Source organism: Macrobrachium rosenbergii, chromosome 17 (assembly GCF_040412425.1).
Source record: "Macrobrachium rosenbergii isolate ZJJX-2024 chromosome 17, ASM4041242v1, whole genome shotgun sequence".
Classification (NCBI taxonomy): Eukaryota; Metazoa; Arthropoda; class Malacostraca; order Decapoda; family Palaemonidae; genus Macrobrachium; species Macrobrachium rosenbergii.
Window position 1 is genome coordinate 38,919,535 of NC_089757.1, and position 20,354 is coordinate 38,939,888.

General features: G+C 46.6%; 1 protein-coding gene across 3 annotated transcripts in view; it reads right to left on the reverse strand.

Moving 5' to 3' along the window:
* Atg5 (autophagy protein 5) overlaps positions 1-20,354 on the reverse strand; it is a 125,759-nt gene that overhangs the window by 11,852 nt on the left and 93,553 nt on the right. The gene's annotated exons all lie outside the window — the stretch shown is intronic.

Below are 20,354 nucleotides of genomic sequence, written 5' to 3' on the forward strand. Positions count from 1 at the left end.
CCTTGAAGTCATGAGACCCAGGATTGCCATAAGGCAGCGAGACCGCTATACTGGAGAGTGATTGATGCCCAATCTTCGTCACGGGAACACACATCAGTCATGTACACCTAGTGATCCACAGACCCCATCTTCGCCATTCTTCGCTGGAGACCCCCTTCCTCTCAGCAGTAGAGTGCTTGATGAGAGTCCTTATCAATCACGGTGCAGTTCAAGTGTTCCTTTTAAGGGCCCAGTATTTCCACTTTCCTTTGCCTACGTGATACCAGTGCTATTCAGATGTCTATGTTTTAAGTGACTGCCTATCTTTGCTCATTCGAGGCCTTGTGGCGCCCTCAGCGTGGCCCCGAATTCCTGAGTATTTCTCCTCCATTTACTGGCTTGTAATACCTGAACCTCTCATTTCAGACGGACCAATTTACAATGGAATATCCCTGGATTGTGCCTTGTAAACTAACCATGGATTCTAAGTTTGAGTTCATCAGTAGAAATATCACTTCAGACGCCATGGCTCTAGATAACACATTCATCGTCGATATTCTTTTTGTGTAAATATAAGCATTTCTGAGTCAGTCCCGTGTCAGCGGTGAAATTCCATTACAACCACCAATTTCTAGGTATAACCTTGCTGATATACCAGAGAAAGAGCTTTCCAGGAGAAAGCTGGGGTTACTACCCCCAGTCGGCGTCTTCTAGGAAGGCGTCGGTATAGAAGGGTGAGGTGAATTACCACTACCGGAAACCTACTGAAAGATCTCTCCTTATCAAATCGAACAGGCGGTGAGCGTTACAGCCCCCACCAAACGCCCCCGCCAGGGCTGCGACACCAGCGCCACCTACCCTCATTCCATTTCTGTACGTGAATCTACGGTTTATTTTGTGTGCTCTTCCATCATTTGGATTTTCTGCTTCTCTGATGGCGTCGAGCAACTTTACCATTTCAAAGTTATTACCATCTTCTTGTGGGGTTTTGTTCTATTTTTGGCTATTATAGTCTCGTATTTTCATAAATATCGAGGATCTTATTATCAATAAGCCACGGCGTCCCCAGCCAGCATAATAGGCCATAGGCGTCTCCTTCTGTTCTTTTCAGTTGAGTCGTCTCTGAAGTAAGATTATAGATATTTGCCCCTTGGTTCCCTTCCTATGGTGGTTCTTGGTGGCTCCCCCTTATGAATTACGATCATTGGCCTACTGGCCTTTGTGGGAGAGTGATGCCCGTCTAGGTCCCCAGGTTGAGTTCCTATTGTTTTTGGTCTTACTAGGCTAATTAATTTTGAGATTGAAGATGGTGCTCTCTTGTAGTTTTATTTTTATTTTATTGGTTTATTATTTTTATTGAGTGGTTTACCTCGGGGTGCTGGGCAGCCTCCAGATCTAACACCGCTTCCCGTGGTAGAGCTACGCTCTCTGTTGAGCACATTTTGGTTTTTATGGTGTTGGTTATCTTGTGGAGTAGGCTTGTTAGCTTCCTTCCCTTTGCCCTAGCGGTGGGAGTTCAGGTTGAGGAGTTTTGTTGCTGTTTTCCTCGGGATCTCGTTTTGGTCAGGCAGAGTGAGCCCGCTGGTTCTCTCTTCCTCCAGTGGGAATCGCGAGTTCTTAGGATGTGTTTCCTCTGAGCTAGTATTACTTGCCTGCCATTCGATCCCCTGCTGGTTTTAGCTCAATTTCTCCTCCCAGTTGCTTCCTCCTTCTTTTACACTCGTCCTAGCCTATACTAAGGTTAGGTCCATATTAGGCTTCGCCTAGGTAGGAGTCGGGCTCCGGGTTGGTTGCTTCCAGTCATATTGCCCCTCCAAGATTCATGGTCTGGGAGGTATGGTGCAGTTGAGCGGGTGAGCTTCTCCCCGTCTCCTGTTCCTTCCTGACCAGCCTACTCCTCCTCCTTACCTCCCCCTCCTCCTCTCAGCCTTGCTCTACTCGTGCATGGTGGCGGCTAGATGGCGTTTTCTCGAGTTCGGACTTCTCTTGTTGGTTGAGGTTAGCTCCTCCCATATTGTCCCTAGCGCCGCTGTATTGGGGTTGGTGGTTTTGTTTTTACTCGAGCAGTTAGTCACTGTTCGTCTCCCGTCCGGTTTACGTTGACACGGTATATATATATTGCTTCACTATGGTATGAACATATGAGCATTTGCGATCGTTCTCGGCGGAAGCAAGAAACGGTTTTCATTATAGAAACGGATCCCTCCGTCCTCTTGAGTTCTTACCATCACTTGTTGTTACTGTTTTATTTTTAGATAAGTCTGTTATCTGGAATTTTCTCCTTTATTCATTATATATAAATCATTGAGTCGATTACTATACAGGGTCTCGCGTTATTTTACTGGCAGCCTTATGGTTGGTTCCTGGGTCTCTCTCCCTTCATTCCCGGAGTACTCGGGGTCACAAATCTACCTTCCACTCTATTGTAATTTGGAAGCCCAGCCCAGTTTATGATGAGGAGTTCTTCTCGCGGGTATTCCCGGTTGCAGTTGAATTTCCCGGCCCCTCGCCGGCTTTAGTTTGCTTAGGGTGGGAGGTTCGTATCACCTACTGCCCCACAGACTGTTGGCTGAAGGCAGGTGCCACCGCCTCCACTCCAACAACCCTGGTGCGGCCGTTTGTGGGACCACTTTGGTTGTGCGGTCCGCCTGGATGACCTGATTGTTTGGCACCCTGATGGTTGTGGATTTTGCTTTACTCTCTGCACAACTGTCCAGGATGGGTTGGTAAGTGACAGTCTTTACATTACTCTTCCTTACTCTCATATTGTATATTATACATTGTTTATGAGAGTTCCTGGAATGGTTTTAGATCCTTAGCTAATTGTTGGTTTTCTTACAGTGAGACGAAACTTCCGAGAATAGCAAGTCCCCTCCCGGGCCTGGTGGCTGGGTTTGGAAGGAGCGTTCCGTCGGGAAGCCCTCGTCCTCGTGAGTTGAGGACTTACTCTACCCGAGCGCCTGGTGCAAACGCGGTACTGAAGATCTGGCCACCTATGTGCAGATCGGGATGGGGCCAGCACTGACGGATATCCTCTGCTGGTCTCGAGGAGGATGTTACCGCCATGTCTGACCTGGAACCGATGAATGTAGAGCAGGACCAGGTGGTAAGTGGTGAGGTAGGTGAAGGTTGTTGGGCGGGCCCAACTGTTTGACTCCCCTGCTTCATCTGTTTCTTCTTTCCACAGGCTTTGTGAGTCTTCCTCCTTCGGGTGATGAGGCTCATCTTATATCCCACAGTTGAAGTTGAAGACTTCATGGAAGGCGAGGGCTGAGTCCTGGAGTGCAGAAGACATGCCCTTCCCCACGTCGAGAGAGAGCTAAGGTCTCAGGACCTGTAGCCTCCCGGGAGCAGTTCCTCCAGCAAAGCGCGAGTAGGGCTGCAAAGGCAAGCCTCACAGTAGCCTGCTAAATTAAGAGGCCTTTGCTAACCAGCTTTATAAGCGTTTCTGGAGGACCTGGATTAGTTGTGAAATCTCACGAGAAGCTGACAGTCGTCAACATACTGGCGGGAATGGCTCACCCACCCCAGCGAACCACAGTATGTTATCCCGACACTACGGACCTCCCTTCGTTGATGTCGGTAACCCCTTAATGGTTCAGCTCTCCGGGCCATCCAACGCTGATGGCAAGCGACTCTTGATGGTGGCAGCACGAGGCGGTTGGAGAATTAGGTTCTTCCCCCGATCTCACCCCTTACCCAGGTAGTGAGGCTCGGAGGAAGCCTGAATCCGGTCGAACAAGGTTCCTAGGGAGACTGTCATCGTCCTAGGGACCAAGCTCAGTCGGCTCTCCTGCGCACTCTGACGAATTAGCAGGCAGATAACTGCAGGTTGACTCCTTTCAGGGGAACTTCACCATGTGTTACGCCTGGGAGACCTTCCACCCCAGCGGATAGAAATCGCTCTGGCTCACGAGCCGAGCGTGCTTTGGTATTCAGTACCTCAGCTGAGGAGACAAGACCCTACTTTCCTGGTATTCCCGGAGTAATGAGTTCTGGACAACGCCCCGTCCACTTTCGGTCGGGAAGCTGGACCCCTTCTGCGCCTCACGCAATTTAGCGAGCAACTCCCAAGCTGCGAGCTCTTTTAAACAGAGTTTGATGCTCGGTTCGAAAGTTAGCCCGGTCGTTTGAACTCCATTATGCCTTACTGAAGCTACTGCAGTATATGGACTGAGCTAACTACTTTCAGGTTTTGGCTAGAGATCCCTTGCTGTAGGGTTTCAGTCTGACTTATCTAGATTTATCATGGCCCAGACTGGAATGTAGGAGGGTTCATCTTCGCCCGTCAAACTATCCGTCCAGGCCTAACAAGCTCGTGAAAGAAAGCTGCGATCTGGGGACCTAACCTCTTGCCTGAGGAGGTTGCAAGATGTTATAGCCGAGCTGGGGCCAACCAAGTCTTCGTTCTGCTGGGTATTTCTGGCCTGGCAGTAAGACCCCAGAGATAAGCATTTTAATCGAGAGAGTGGCAGCTTTGGGAGGCGCAAGAGGCCTCACCACCAGTGATGATCAAACCGTCCAGGGTCTCGACAGTGGCACAGCCCAACTTCCACTTCTAAGGCTCACCCCAACAGTACGTGCTGGTCCAACCAGCACCTCATATGTGGCCTCACCGATGGCCTTACATATGAAGGCCGTGGTTATTTTCTGGCCTTAATAGGAATTTGGGAGGAAGAGGCAAAGCCCTCATAGAGGAAAGCCCAATACCACCCCAAAGGGGGAAGACCTGGGCGTGGTAGGGACCAAGCCAGCTCTCCACTGAGAGAGAGAACACAGGGTGGCGATTAGCCTGTTTGGTTCAGGGACCAATGGACATTCAGCCCCCTTGGGCACACAGCGTGTGTCCATGCAGGATGGAGCTGGATCAAAACCCTCCTCACTAACCAGGTTTTACCAGCCACCCACAGCAATCCTAAAAGGATTATGTGACAGAATTACTCAACAAGCAGGCAATAAAGAAAATGCGACACCTAAGTTTCAAGGCCGGGTTATTCACTGTTCCCAAAAAGACTCGATCCAACAAGAGTGATCCTGGATCTGTCGCGTCTAAATCTCTACATAAAAATCGACAAATTCGCATGCTTCACGGTAGCTCCAGATGCGGACTCTACTTCAGCGATGGGCCGTCACCACCTCTGCTCCGATCTTTCAGGGCGTATTATCAGTCGGTTCTTGTGAACTTCTCAGTTCCTCGGTTTCAGACTCGAGGAATCAGCCCCTACTCCTTCAGGGTCATGCCGCCGGTCCCTGAACATTAAGCCCAGGATATTCACAAAGCTGGCGGACACAGGTAGCTGGCAACTCCGATTCTCGAGGATATCCCTAGCAGCATATTTGGGCCGATTGGATAATTTGGGCACCAACAGTTCCAGGTGTGTCAGAAAGCCACGTCCATAGTCATCAGTTTCCTGGTCGCTGGGTTTCCAACTGAACAGAGAGTCCCGCCTGACTCGAGTCCAGTTTCAGTGGTTGGGTCTCAAAATGGGATCTGTCATCTCCTACGCTGTCCCTTCCGCCTCCCAAGAGGAAGAGATAGCATCTCTCACCAGGAGATTCCTCAAAATCCATCAGCATCCGCCCGGTCTGGTCCTTGGGTCTCTTCAGTTTGCCTCAGTGACAAACCTGCTATTAAAAGCAGTTAAAGGAACATAAACAGTAATGGCCAGTCGAATATGTCAGAAAGCTCAGAGACAAGGTCTCCTCTATCCCTCAAATCTTAAAGACAAGGTTCAGGCAGTGGACCTTTCGGTCAAAGGAAGCTTGTCCAATGCAGTTCCGGCTTCAATTTCCCCTCGGCGCTAGTAGTTCACACAGGCGCTTCCTTAGCGGCTGGGGATATTCACCAAAACAAAAAGTACAAGGCATTGGTCCACAATGTTCCAACAGTTCCATATAAACACCCTGGAAGCTATGCTGTGTTCTAACTCTGAAGAAAATCAAGCCCCCCAACTGATTCATATCAGGTTGGTATTGGACATAGCGCAGTGGTAGTTCATTGCATCAACAGGGCGACTCAAATCGGGCAGGTAAACCAAGTAATGGTTGCTATCTTCTCCCTGGCCGAACAAGCGGCGCTCTCAGCCACCACCCTAGCGGGGTGCAGGAGCGTGGTGGCGGATTCCTGTCCAGAATGCTCCATTGGAGGCGGGTGGTCCCTGAGACGTGGAATCTCAAGTGGATTTGCCGGGTTCCGGACCTCCAAGTGGATCTGTTACTTAGCGGAGAGCAACCAGCTCCCCTGTTATGTGGCTCCACAACCTGGACCTCAGGCGTTCGCCATGAAGCGCAATGACAGTGGGTGGAACAGTTGGAGAAGATTTATTTCCCAATAACACTGCTGAAAGTTTTACGCAAACTCAAGTTCAAAGGTCGATTAGCCCTAGTAGCTCCCTATTGGCGAAGAGCAGTGGTTCCCTCTTCTTCAGGAACTGGGATTACAGGTCTTGGATCACAAGCCCATTCTGACTCAGACAGTACAAACCAAGACTGTGTCAGCTTCCTCAAATTCAGAATGCCCTAGTTTTATGGACTTTATAAAATTCGCAGCTCAAAGGCGAACATTGACCCTGTCAACACTCATGTTTTTAGAATCAGATAAAAATTCTACTATTGGGTGGTATGATTCAGCAGTCAAAAATTAGCCTCCTTCCTAAAAGCATCTGAAGCCAAAATCACTGACAGCTAATTTGAGTTCCTTCTTTAGATCATTGTTTGAAAGGCTAGCTCCGGCCACTATTACCCACAATCAAGTCAGCATTAAAGAGAAAGTATTTCTTCTGACATTAAATACGACCTCACAGATTCCTACTTTCATCTATCCCCAGGCATGCATTTCGTCTGAGACCAGTATCATACAGTCTGTTACGTGGTTTCTCAATGGCGATCCTTAAGTTAGCATCAGAGATGGATGCTTTCATTGCTCTTATCAGGATCTGTTAAGGAGACTTTATTTTTGATTAGCTTGGCTTCAGGTGCTAGAATCTCAGAGCTATTAAAACCTGCTAGAGTGAATTATGTGAACTTCCTCCGTCTGGGAGAGGTCCTCCTTTCCCCTGACCTAGATTTTTTAGCTAAAGCTGAGACCCACAGGACAGGTGGTCTCCTTGGAAGGTGGTGCCCCTTCCTCAAGACCAGTCTTTATGTCCAGTTTATACACTTAAATCTTACCTTTTAAGAACTCTCCACAGAGTAAATTGGGTCCCTCTTTTTTATCAGGGGAGAGGTGGTACTCTCACTAAATGCTATAAGACAACAAATTTTATATTCATTAAACAGGCCAACCCAGATTCAATCCCCCAAGGTTCATGATATTCAGTGGTTATACTTCGTAGTGCTTTCATAATATGGACTTTCGGAGTTATCTAAATTTACGGTTGGAAATCACCTCCTAGTGTTTAAGCATGCTATTTAAAAAGCCTTTCGAAGCCCTGAAATTTTCTACCATAGCTGTGGGAAGTGTCATCTCCCACCTTAATTAATCATATCCTTGTCCTTTCCTTTCCCCCGCCACCTGCCTCATTTACTTTTCTGCTTATTCTCCTGGTTGATTATACCTCACTGCCTGGCTCCTCATATTATTTGTTTCTTATTGCCTGTTGATGGAAAAGCGTAATCTGAAATGCCATGATTGTTTCTCTTGTGGGGTACTGGACAGTTTTATTTGGCTCCATGTACCCCAGATGAATGTATATATTAATGTGGTAGTTTTGTCTCTTACGTGTTAGCCTAAGTTCACGTGTATAGTATTAAGGTTATATTTGCAGTTATTTTATTAAACACCTTTCATGTTTCACCTTGCTTTAAGTAATTTTAAGGTTTGGGGCTTTTCTCCGTCGTGCGGGGACCTGCCCATGTTTCATAGTATTAAGTTTTTAATGTGCCTTAGATTTAATATGCCTTAGTCTTGATTCTTGCTACGGAAGAGATTGCTTAATTAAAATTATTTTGGTAAAGCTTTTGCCTTTTCTTCAGATTACCTCATTTCTTTTCCTAGTAGTTGCAGCCTTGGCATGATTCTCTGTAAATTTCCTGCCCGGCTGACCACGGGACTGGACTCAGAAAGGGATTTTGACAGAGAAAAATCTATTTCTGAGAGGTCCCATGATGACCCTCCTAGTTACCTAGTACTCTCCCCCTCTTGCACATGCCAAGTCTGGGGTTAGTGCTAGCATGCTCGGAGATGAGTGGAGGTGGGCGCTGGTGTCGCCCAGATCACTGGTGTTTGGTGTGGGGGCTGTGACTCACCGCTCTGTTCAGGATTTGATAAGGAGATCTTTCAGTAGGTTTCCGTGGTAGTGGTAATTCCTCACCCCTTCTTATACAGCGCCTTCCTAGAAGGCAGCTCGACTGGGGGTAGTAACCAGCTTTCCTGAAACTCTTTCTCTGTATATCTAGCAGGTTATACCTAGAAATTCGTCTTTGTAATGGAATTCACGGTGACCACGGGACCTTCCTCAGAAATAGATTTTCCTCTGTCAAAATCCTTTTAGATTTAACTCTTAGCATTGTTTACATACACATTCCTTGTGAGTAGGAGCCTAAGCTCATGAAAATCACAATTTTTTCTTGTTTTTTATGATTACCTGGACCCACGAAGTTAGATAAGAAGGCTAAAGTAACGGTAAGTGTTGATACCTGGCTCACAGTAACCGTTTTCCCAAGGTTAAATCATAAAAATGGCGACCTTTGGCTTTCGATCTCCGTTTTAGCGGGTTGCATCCCTCCTTTTTTTTTGTTTGCAACTTGCTGTATCAGCAATTAGCGAAGCTAGCTGGGTGCGAGACAACGACGAACCTTTGCGTAAAATCCAAGTGCACAAGCCAAGGAATTCCACGTGATATGATGTGTTTATTTTAGGATAGGAAATAAAACCGTGACTGATCCTAAGAAACGGGGAACGTTAGGGAATGCATGATTCCAATTCGCTGAGAGAAGAGAATTAACAATCGAATCACAAGTTTTGATAGCCTTTGCATGTGGCTTGTATGGTTCCGATAGAAAACTAATTAGGAAGACTAAGCCATAAAATTTTAAAAAGAAAAGGAAATAATTTTACACATATTTCCTCTTTGTGTTAAATAAACAATTTCATTGTTGCGAAACAGTTAAAACATGTTTCAATCCCCCATGGGACTGATCAATTTGCATAGAATCTCTCTCTGTGATAAGATTTCCTTTAAGTCTTATTATTAGCATTTTCCCACTATACGTTATTCTGTGTTACATAGGCCACACCAACCAATTTGTTTACAAACCCAGCCAATTTTCCCACGCGGTCAGTAAACCCGTAGCCTAGACACCGAGTCTAAAAATAACTCGACTTTCAGACGCCTACACCCTCCCTCCCCACCCCCCCCCACCCTGCGCGCATCCTATCCATTCCCACTAAATTTTTTTTTTTATAATCGGGTTTGTCTCAGTTTTGTTCTCTTATTTACTGTATTTGGGGTTATCATTGTGCTTCCCAGCTACAGTCTCAGAGCTACCTGTATCAGGACTCCCTAACAGAATTTTATTCGAGAAATTAAAATCCCAACCAATTCTCGCTACAGATGGCTCAGTCCGTGTGAGATCCCTAGAACCCTACATCCCATCAGACAAACCTACAAATCCCAACCAATTCTCTATACAGCCAGCTCAGTCCATGCGAGGACCCCCCAAAACCCTACGTCCTACGAGACGAACCCTAAAGCTCCATTTGGGCCAAGGAACGCCGCCTCCTGAACCTAAAAAACTCCATTTGAGCCGGACACGCCTCCGAACCTAAAACTCCATTGAGACAGAGGTTATGTGCCGTCAAACCCTAAAATCCATTCAGGCCAGGGCCAACGCCCTCCGCACCCTAAAAACCCCATTCGGGCCAGGGCCAATGCCCTTCAAACCCTAAAAATCCATTTGGGTCAGGGCCAATGCCCTCTGAACCCTAAAACTTCACTCTGGCCAGGGCTACATGCCCTCCGAACCCTAAAAATCCATTCGAGCCAGGGCCAACGCCCTCCGAACCCTAAAAACTCCATTCGGGCCAGGGCCAACGCCCTTCGAACCCTAAAAATCCATTTGGACCAGGGCCAATGCCCTCTGAAACCTAAAACTTCACTCTGGCCAGGAGCCATGCCACTCCGAACCCTAAAAATCCATTAGAGCAGGGCCAATGCCTCGAACCTAAAACTCCGTCGAACCCGGGGCCACGTGCCTCCGAACAATAAAACTCATTCGGGTCAGAGCCACGTGCCCTCTCAACCTAAAATTCATTGGGGCAAATTCGGCGCCCTCCAGACTCCTAAAACCCCATTCATTCGGGCCCAGGGCCAACCGCCTCGAATTCCAAAAAACTCCATCCATTTCGTTCAGTGGGAGAAATGACACACAAAGAGTCATGCATTTGACTTACCAGACGACTCCTTCTGCTTACAAATTTTTGGGGTTATTTCATTTGTGTGTCCCTTTTGAGGCCCCCCTCACCCACTCAAAATGTCTGCAAAAACCCTAACTACATGGGGACTTCAAATTTTATATGTCACGAGGAAAGAACAGCCTCTCAGAGGCTGCTTAAGGATTGGGGTCTAAGAAAGCTTGATGAGGTAAGAAACTGAAGCGAGGCAGAAAGAATTGCCAGAGAAAAAGAAAAGGAGACAGAAAGACAAGAAAAGGAGGCAGAAAGAACTGCCAGAGAAAGACGAGAGGAGGCAGAAAGAATCGCCAGAGAAAAACGAGAGGAGGCAGAAAGACAAAAAAAAAGGAGGCAGAAAGAATCGCCAGAGAAAAACGAGAGGAGGCAGAAAGAATCACCTGAGAAAAACGAGAAGAGGCAGAAAGACAAGAGAGAGGCAGAAAGAATTGCCAGAGAAAAACGAGAGGAGGCAGAAAGAATCACCTGAGAAAAATGAGAAGAGGCAGAAAGACAAGAGAGAGGCAGAAAGAATCAAGCCAGAGAAGAGAGCGGAGGAGGCAGAAGGGCAAAGAAGAGAAAGACAGCAGGCCCGCAAGCTTCAGATGGCCCAGACTGGCACTTCCAACCCCACCTCCCACCTCGGGGACGAATGCCCTCAGCCAGGCCCACGCATTCATGCCGAAGTGGACCGAGGCCGAACCTGAGGTGTGGCTCGACAGGGCAGAGAAAGTCCTGGGCTGCTACACCCTCTCTCTCGCCGAAATCTCCCTACTATTAACCAAGTTCCTCGGTGGGAAGGCCCTGATCGCCTTCCACGCCCTCCCTGGGGAGGATCAAGGAAATTGGTATGGAGGGATGAACTCCATTGTTTTTATTTAGCATTTCCCAACGTTTTGTGAGAGAGAGAGAGAGAGAGAGAGTTTGTGGTGTTCGTTGAAGTGAGTGCTTCGGTTGTTGGAAGAGGGATGGGATTCGTTGGTTTGTTTACGCGCTGTCTGTCTGGAATATATGTGAGAGTTTTTTTAGGTTTGGGAAGTAGTTAGTCCTGAGTCAGAGCTAGTGTTGGTCAGTCGTTTTTGGGTCTTAAACAGTTTGTTTGTGCTGATTCAAGTTGTTCTTTTTTACTTGTTAGTGTGCTGTTCTTGTTGCTGTATGTTCGTGAGTCGTGTGTTTTCTGTTTTGGTTTGGTTTGTGTGGTTTGTGTGCTGTGTTGGCGACCCGTGGGCGCCTTACTCCATCTTCCAGCAACCGAGGACCAGAAATGAGTGTTGTGTACTGTTTTTGTGGTTTTGAATTCCATACATAATATTTGGCATGCTGATGGGGCAGCTGGTGGGGCAGCTACAATTGAGATTAGTGGCTAGTGGTGTGACTGGAGGAATGGAAGAGGAACTGGGAGGTTGAGAGAGGAGTTGCGGCTGGCAAGAGAGGAGAATGAGAGGCTGTGAGGGGTGAGAATGGGAGTTGAGAGTCAGTTGGAGAATGGGGAATGCTAAGGAGTCACGAAAGAGAAGAAATGAAAGGGGAGATGAAAGAGTCAGAAGAGAGAATGGAAGAGAGGATGGATAAAAGTTGGAGGGAATGATAGAAAGGTGTGGAAGAAATGGTAGAAAGGTATGTTCAAGGGTGTTTTTGGAGAAGGCTGTTGAGGCAGGTTCTCTGGAACGTGTGTGAAGGGGCAGAAAGAAAAGGAAGAAATTAGATGGAGATAAGTGAGTGAAAGTGATATGGAATAGGAAGTAAGCTTGAGGGAATGAGAGGCAGGGTGAGAAGAGGGAGATGGCGAGGAGGAACAGGAAAGTAAGGATAAGTCAGCGGAGGAAAAGGAAGGAAAGGAAAGGAAATTGGTAAGAAGGGTAAGAGGAAATTAGAGGGGAAAGAAGGGAGAGGGGTGAAGGCAGTAGTGATAGTGGGGATGGAGGTGAGTGGATAGAAGTGGATAAAAAGGGGAAGAAGGAATATGATGAGTAAGATATATGAATGTGGGAGTCACGAGTGGACTCTTTGTATTCGGAAGAGGGTATGAAGATGAAGTGAAGAAGTAGCGAAAGTGAGAGTGAAAGTGAAGAAGTGAAAGGAGTATGTATGTGAGGAGGTACCCGGTGTGAAAAGTAAGTAATTATGGAGTAGGGATGTACATGATTTCTTTAGGTATGAAAGGTTTTGTCAGGATAAGTATGGGGAAAGTAAGAGTGTGTGGGCACGAGAATTAGAAGAATATTTGACTGGGTTTGCTTGATATGTATAGGGTTATTATGAGTGTGGGAGATGTTGAGTATGACAAGGTGAAAGCTAGAGAATGAAGCTGAAACCTTGTCACTGTATAACTGCCAGGCTGGAGAGCGTTGGCGAGGGGAAAAGTTTGGGGATGATGGGATAGATGAATGTAAGGAATTAGTGTGAGTTGTTAGGGACAGTGCCAGATGGAGTTAGAGAATTTGAACTTGAAGCGGAAGGAGAAGAAAAGATGAATGAATGAAGGTTGACTTGGGAGGAAATTATGAGCTTGACAGGGTTATAAAAGAGAGAGCAGAAGTGTAAGTGTAAGGGCTGGGAGTAGATGAGAGTACCCAGAGTTTGGAAGCTTTGAGGATGGTGTTGAGGGGTCCAATGAGAATGGCCGATAGTGTAATAGATAGAATTATGAAACAAGTAATGTGGGGTGCCAGTTAGGATATGAATGGGTGGGTTTGTAAGGAACAACGGGTTGGACGGGTTAGGGATAGTAGTGTGTACAAGGGAAGGTCGATGAGTGGAAGTGGCTGAAGTGTTTAGATGTGGAAAGGAAGGGACATACAAGAGAATGAGTGTAGGTGGGCTTTAGGGCGTGTTTGGTCTGTTGTCGGGACATTTGGTGAGGAGTGTGCGAAGATAGGGGGTTAAATGCTACAGGTGCGGACAGGTGGGTCCATATTGCTAATGGTTGTAGGGGTACCCGAGTGAATGTAATATGTGGCAACTGTGGTAGAATAGGCATTATCACGAGTGTGTTCAGAACCGAGCGAAGTGTGGCAGATGTGGAATGGAAGGGCATGTATCAGAGTGTATGTAGACGAAAGAGGGTGACTGTGACAGCGGAGTCGGAAACTGAGTGTGAAGAGAGGATTCAAATGGGTGGATCCTCCAGGATGCAAGCGATGCGTGTGATGCGTATGCGTGAGGTTGTTGCATGAGGAGGTTTGCTGGAAAAGACTAGCGAGTGCATGGTGTGCAGAAGTGTGTTGTAAGGGTAAGATTGATTGCCTTAGTACGGGTGTATTATGATCATGTATTTAAGAATGGATGTGAGAAATTGAGAATACGTGTGAGATTAGGAACTGTCAGGGGAAGTAAGAGGATTGGAAATTTAGGGGTAGCAGTGGTTGGAAAGGGGTGTGTGAGCAGTTTAGAAATTGGGGGTGTAGTGATGGATGAAAGTGATTTTTGTGTGATTGGAGTATGAATAATAAATATGATATTTTATTGGGATGTGAGTTTTTGAAAAGAAAAAATGCGGGATAGTGAGTCCCGTCCTAGTATGAATGTAATTGAATTCGTGTATGAAAGGGGATGTGCTTGAGGATTTGTATTTGGGAAGGATGGTAGGGTTAGGCAAAAATTTTGGAAGAGAGTGCCTGTAATTCACGACAGGAGGGTAAAGTGCCACATGAGATTGGAGAAGTTGTGATGTGAAAGTGGCATGGCGGATAGCCTCGGGATAACCAACAATGATAGGTGTGAGTATGTGGTTGAGGAATAGACTTGTAATAAATTAGTCAGGGCAAATGTGTATTTGTGTATATGATGGGTTTTGAACATGGGGAGATCAAGGGTATATATAACGTCCTTGCCAAGTGTCAGGAAGAAGCGAGTCGAGGAATATGTGAGGGGAGATTGCGTGGGAATATTCGTGCGTTGGTGAATGTGGATGATGAAGTGCATTGGAGAGTGCGACTTGCGTGACAGGTGATTTGAAAGAGCCCCAATGATTGGATGATATGAGGAGTTGAAGAAAGAGTAAAGGTAGATGAAAATGTAGTGATAACGTAAGAGAACGATTGAGAGAGATGTTGTGGGATAGGCAGGGGCATTAGTCGTGGTGCGAGGATTTTGGGGATCGAAGCTTCCGAATTTAAAATGGATTCTGGAAGATGACACCCCATATATCTTCGCGTCCCGACATTTCTCCGATCTATCAATCGTGAGACAGAGGAGCAGTGTGAGGGCTTGAGAGGGGTGGGAGTGATTGGAGAAAGAATGCGGCGCCTGGAATCAGCCCATTGTACGATGCAGTAAGCCAGATGGAAGTTTGCGAATGTGTGTGGATTATGGAGGTGAAACGAAGTAACTGTGGCGATTCGATGAATGTGGTGTCTGATTGTGTGTACAAGATGAATGGAATGAAGTGTTTACAAAATTAGATCTGAGTAGAGCACAGATGCCTCTGGAGGAGGAGCAGGCATACGGCGCTAAAGTGGTTCCTGCCACTACCAGTTCCGGAGATTAAGTTTCGGACTGGCTAGTAGCGTACTGCTGCCTTCCAAGGGCAATGGTGTGGTTCTGGCTGGGTTTGATACGCAAGAAAGTGTATTTTTATAGATGATATTTTGATTGCGAAATTGAGACTGCAGAGAATATGAACTGCTTGAACGAGTGTTGAAGGTTGGAAGAAGTAGGAATAAAAATTAAAACTTGGAAAGTGTGCTTGGTTGGCTGGGGGTGGAATTCCTAGGGCATATGGTGAGTGGAAGGTGCAAGGAAAGTGATAAGTTGTGAATAAGGTAAGAATTTCCACGTCCCGGACCGATGCGTGAGTTGAAAGGATTTTGGGTTTAGTGAGTTTGGAAGAGGAAGTTTATAAGATTGTTCAGGGATGCGGAAACCACACTTACTGAATGGATGGGGAAAGAAATTGTGTAGGTGAAATGGGATGAGAGGCGAGAATGATCGAGCGTTGAGAGATTGAAAGAGGCTACAGAGGCGTGACGTTGGCTTTCCCGGACTATAGTGAGAATGCAGATAACTAGAACGATTTGTACTCTGGATGCAAGTAAATATAGTATGGGAGGAGAATTACTTGGTACAAATGCAGAAGAGCGATAGGGAGGGCTGGTGAGAAGTAATGCGTGTGTAGGCAAGGCATTTGGAAAGGCAGAGTTGAAATATTCGATTTGATTGAAAAGAATTGGCTGCAATAGGTTTTGTGTGGCGTTGACAGTATTTTTATGGGAGTAGATTTTGGTGATACGGACGGACCATCGACCCGCTAGTATATGGTTAAAAAGGAAGTGTAGATATGCTTTAGAATTGCGAGAAACGATAGAGGATTTGAATGAGTTTAGTTTTTAAGGTAGAAATTATGTACAAAGGAGACAGAGGCCTATTGTTGCAGATGCCTTCTCGTATGGACTGAAGCAGAGATGATAGAGGGTTAAGGCGACTGGGACCGGACCAAGTACCTGTAGGATTTGTGGTAAACAACAGTATGTAAGGGAGGAATGAATTATTTAAATGTCTGTTTGAGGTTGAGTAATTTGGGGAAACAAATGGGTTGGTGTGAGTACAAGCATGAGCGAGTTCACATTGAGTGATGAGATGAGATGCTGGAAGGAGGAGGAGTCTTGTGAGGAAGGAGGGAATTAGATGAGGAGGAGAAAGTTGAGTGAAAGTGTTGTTGGTAGTGGCTGAAATGTTTTAAAATTACAGTGCTGATTGTTCTTTGGATGGAATGAGCTAATTGAGAGTAGAATTGCTGCATGCTGGTCCTAGTTGACTAGATATCAGAACAAAGTTATCAACATTTCGATCTGTCCTCTCTTTACCTGAAACAGATATTGAGATGGCACGGTTAAAAGCAAAGATATGAGTTGGTGCCACTTTTAAGCAGCTTAGCTCAACTAAGCTGCTTAAAACAACCTTCTAAAGGCAGATTAAGCTGCTGAATTGTCTTTTCCGCAGGATACCTGAAAAGGAGAAGAAACCAACCCGATGGCTGAACACCTGGCAAATGACACATCGTTTGCACACAGCCCCAGTTATCGGCAGAAGTTTAGCATGGGCCACGACAACCCACCGAGGGGCCTTAAAAGGGAAGGACAGGAGATCTGAAAGGCAGTAGAAGTATGATAGCAGTCGTAGTTGCAGGGGAGTTAGTTGGGCCGTTAGCCATACACGCCGAGTGAGTGATACATTTGCTGAGACCTTCATTCCCACCTGTCCGACTCCAGACCACAGTCATCCTCGGTGACAGTGTGCATCGCCATACGTGTGATCGTCCTCGTCATCCTTCACCAGAGACCCAGTTTCCCTAAGGTAAAGTGCGAGTAAAGACTTTTCAGTCACGACAGTTTGCCCTTTAGAAAGTTATTGGGGTGCCAGTATTTCACCTCTGTCCTTGTGCCAGTTTATCCAGTGCCATTTCCAATGTCCTGTGTTCAAGTGTAAAGTGGTCATTCATTCCTCGAGTCCTGCACCCTAGTGCAGACTTGAGTCATATTTTGTGTTATATTGTTCCTTTACTGGCGTGTAATGTAAATCTCTTGCAGATGGACCTATTCACAGTGGACTCATCTTGGACTGTGCCTTGCCTTAGTCAAGACTCCAGTAGAAGGATCTTCAGGCGTTGCAAGCCCTTTAACAATTTACTTACCCATTTTCCCTTCTAATGCTTTCTCTTGTAAATATAATTCCTTAATTTATCCCAAGTGTTTACCTAACATTTCTTATGAAGTAGAGCCTTCAGCTCCTAAAATCATCCCTTGTTCTTTGTTTTTATGATTTCTAAGTGTTCATTCATTCCTCGAGACCTTGGCACCCCAGTGCAGTCTCTGATCCAACTGTGTTTTATATTTTCCTTACTGTCATGTAATCCTTAAATCTCTCTTGCAGAGGATTCATTTGCTGTGGACTCTTTCTAGCTGTGCCTTTATGCACCATTCAAGTCTCCAGTAGGAAGACCTCCAGGCTTACAAACCTCAATATTATTTACTTTTCCATTTTTTTATCCTTTTATTGTAATTACAATTACTTTGAAGTTAACCCCAGTGTTTACGTAACATTCTCATGGAGTAGAGCCCAAGCTCATATGAAACATCCCTTTTTTCTTTTTCTTTTTAAGGATTCAAGGTCAAGTGAGTAAATTCATTGCTGACCTGTTAAGGTGTTCTACAAATCCAGAAAACCAGGAAAATCACAAACTGGCGACCTTCCCATAGATTCATTTTGTGGTTGCAATTTCCCACCCCTATTGTTGCTTTGTTGTGTTTGGTAACTCAGCAAATCAGCGATTAGCAAAGCTAAGCTGGGTGCGAGACAATTCGGAACCCGACACCAAGCGCATAGACCAAGATGTTCCACGAAAGTAATGTGTTTATCATAGCATAGAAATTTTTTTACAAAATGTGACTGGACCAGAAATTAAAGAAAATAGGGACGATAACAACTGGAGAGAAGAGAACCACTGTGTTAGATTTTGTTAATACATGCCTTTCATGATCGGTATTTAGGAAAACAACGAGTGCTAAATCCATTTTCTTTCGGCGGAATAGTGCTAAAATTCCTCTCTGCAAAATTTTTCACTTGCACCAGTATCGCGAATTACTTAGGCGCAGATGAACTCCCACATGGGACAAGACGAAATCAGTTTGCATTGCTGAAATACTCTCTCGGGTTAGCTAAAACTAAGTTCAAGTGCTAGAAATAAATTTGAAATCCACTACTAGGCAAAATTACAAGGTTATGTCACCATTATCCGCCCATCCTGGAATTTCCCAGCAGTCAGGAAAGCCCAGACAGTGTTTGTAAACAAAAGGTCTATTTAATCAATGCTTAAAAATAACCACAGCATCAGCCTAGAATCAGACGACTCACTCGCCCCTCCTCCCCCCATGTGCGCACTCCAAATCTTTCATTCACAGTCTCAGCAGTTTGTCCCCACAACTTTGTCCGCATCTGGTGCCACCTCAGCAGATTTTTTTTCAATCCAAATTCCATGTCCCACGAGACGAATAAGTCCACCGGACGAACCCACTTCCAAGTCCTACAGGATGAATCCTGCTTTCCAAGTCCTACGGACAAATCCAATTTCCACATCCCACGAGACTGTACCAAGTCCTATGGACACATCCACCCCAAGTCCTAAGAGATGAAATACTAATTCCACGTCCTCCATGATGCCTTCAAATTCCACATCCTCCGTGACGTCCTTAAACACATCCTCCGTGACGCCCTCACCCCACGTCCTCCATGACATCCACCACCCCACGTCCTCCGCGGACTCTCCATCACCCCACGCCCTCCGTGACATCCACAAATTTCACGCCCTTCGTGGACGCCCCCAAATTCCACCGTGACGTCCACAAATTCCACATCCGCCGTGACGCCCACAAATTCCATGTCCTCTGCGACATTCATCTCCACGCCCCCTCCATGGCATCTCTCAAATTCACGCCCTCCGTGACATCCACAAATCCCACGCCCCTCTTGACGCCCTCAAATTTCCATGCCTCCGTGATGTCCACAAATTCCACGTCCTCTCGTGACGTCTCAAATTCCACATCCTCCGTGATGTCTCAGACACGCCCTCCAGACGTCCTCAAATTCCATGTCCTCCATGATGTCCATGAATTCCCCATCCCACGCGATCTAACAAATTCCATGTCCTCCAATGACCTAAATTAATTCTAAGTCTTACGAGATGACAAACCTGCTATCCCTGCAGTAATCAGCCAAGGCCGAGAACACTGGAGGTGGCGCTGGAGAGGGCAAATAAAGGAAGTAGGCCAGACCTGGACCGACTAGGTATACCAATCTGAGCGAGCCCTTGCAAAATGGCTAGAATCCCTGGGAGTCTCCTCCGCCAAGGCCATCCTCGAACAGTTTAAATTAGAGCATTTCTTGCTTTAAGCGCCTCCTGCCCTAGCCACTCACATAGGCGAAAAGGCACCCACGACCCTGGCTGGGTGATGTCGCCTCGCCAACACATGGGACACCCATCACGCCCACAACAGCTCCATGGGGCGGAAAATCTATCCCCCCCTCCTTCCTCGCCGACGCCCCTCTGCTGAAGTATGGACACTCGCAGAAACCCGTTGTGTGCGAGTTCTATAGGAAAGTCAGGCATTCCACCGAGCAATGCCAAAACAAGCAAACAGCGCCTCTTAAATCCTCTCCCAGAAACCCACCAATAACTCGCCTGCGCCCTCCACAGGGGCAGTGCAAAAAGATTTTAGCCAAAGCTATTGCACGGCGTGTAAGGCTTATGGCCACTCTCCCTCATGGGTGAAATGCCCTAAAAACAATAAATCAAATATTCCTGCCACTGCCTTGGCAGTCATGAATTCCAGGGCCTTAGGCCCTCCCGCCAAAGGTCCCATACATGTGGCCCCTCCCCGGGGAGCTACCCCGCACGCCGAATCAAGGCATTCAATGATTCTGGCTCACAAATCTCCCTCATACGAAGGGACAGAGTTCCCTATGGAGCTATCATTAACAGACGAAAACTCGTCACAATCGAGGGAATAAATCAATTTAAAATGATACTCCCTACGGTTCAATTGAGAGTCACAAGACCTCACCAATCTAAAATTTGTAATCTTGCAGTAGCAAGCTATATTCCCGGAGGCTATGATGTCCTCCTGGGACAGGACTTTCAGTCCCCACCTAAGTCACAACAATCCGGGGGTCCAAATCCCCCACATCATTCCTCAGGCGCGAGTAAGCCTCCACCGCCTTCTCCCACGTCAATACCGGCACCCCATGGGTACCATAAAGATGTAAAGTTTCTACCAGTGCCACCTGAGTATAATATACAGTGGCCCCCTCAATCGATTCCCAATCCCATTCCAGTGCCCGGCCCCAACCCAGTGCCAGTGCCAGTGCCAGGACCCCATTCAGATCTCCCTCCAGGACGTTCAAACCCAAATTCCAATTCTCTGCCAGTGCCACTTGCATGCATTGAGCAGTGCCAAACTCTGTCCCTCCAGAATGGCGAGAAATCTCTAAA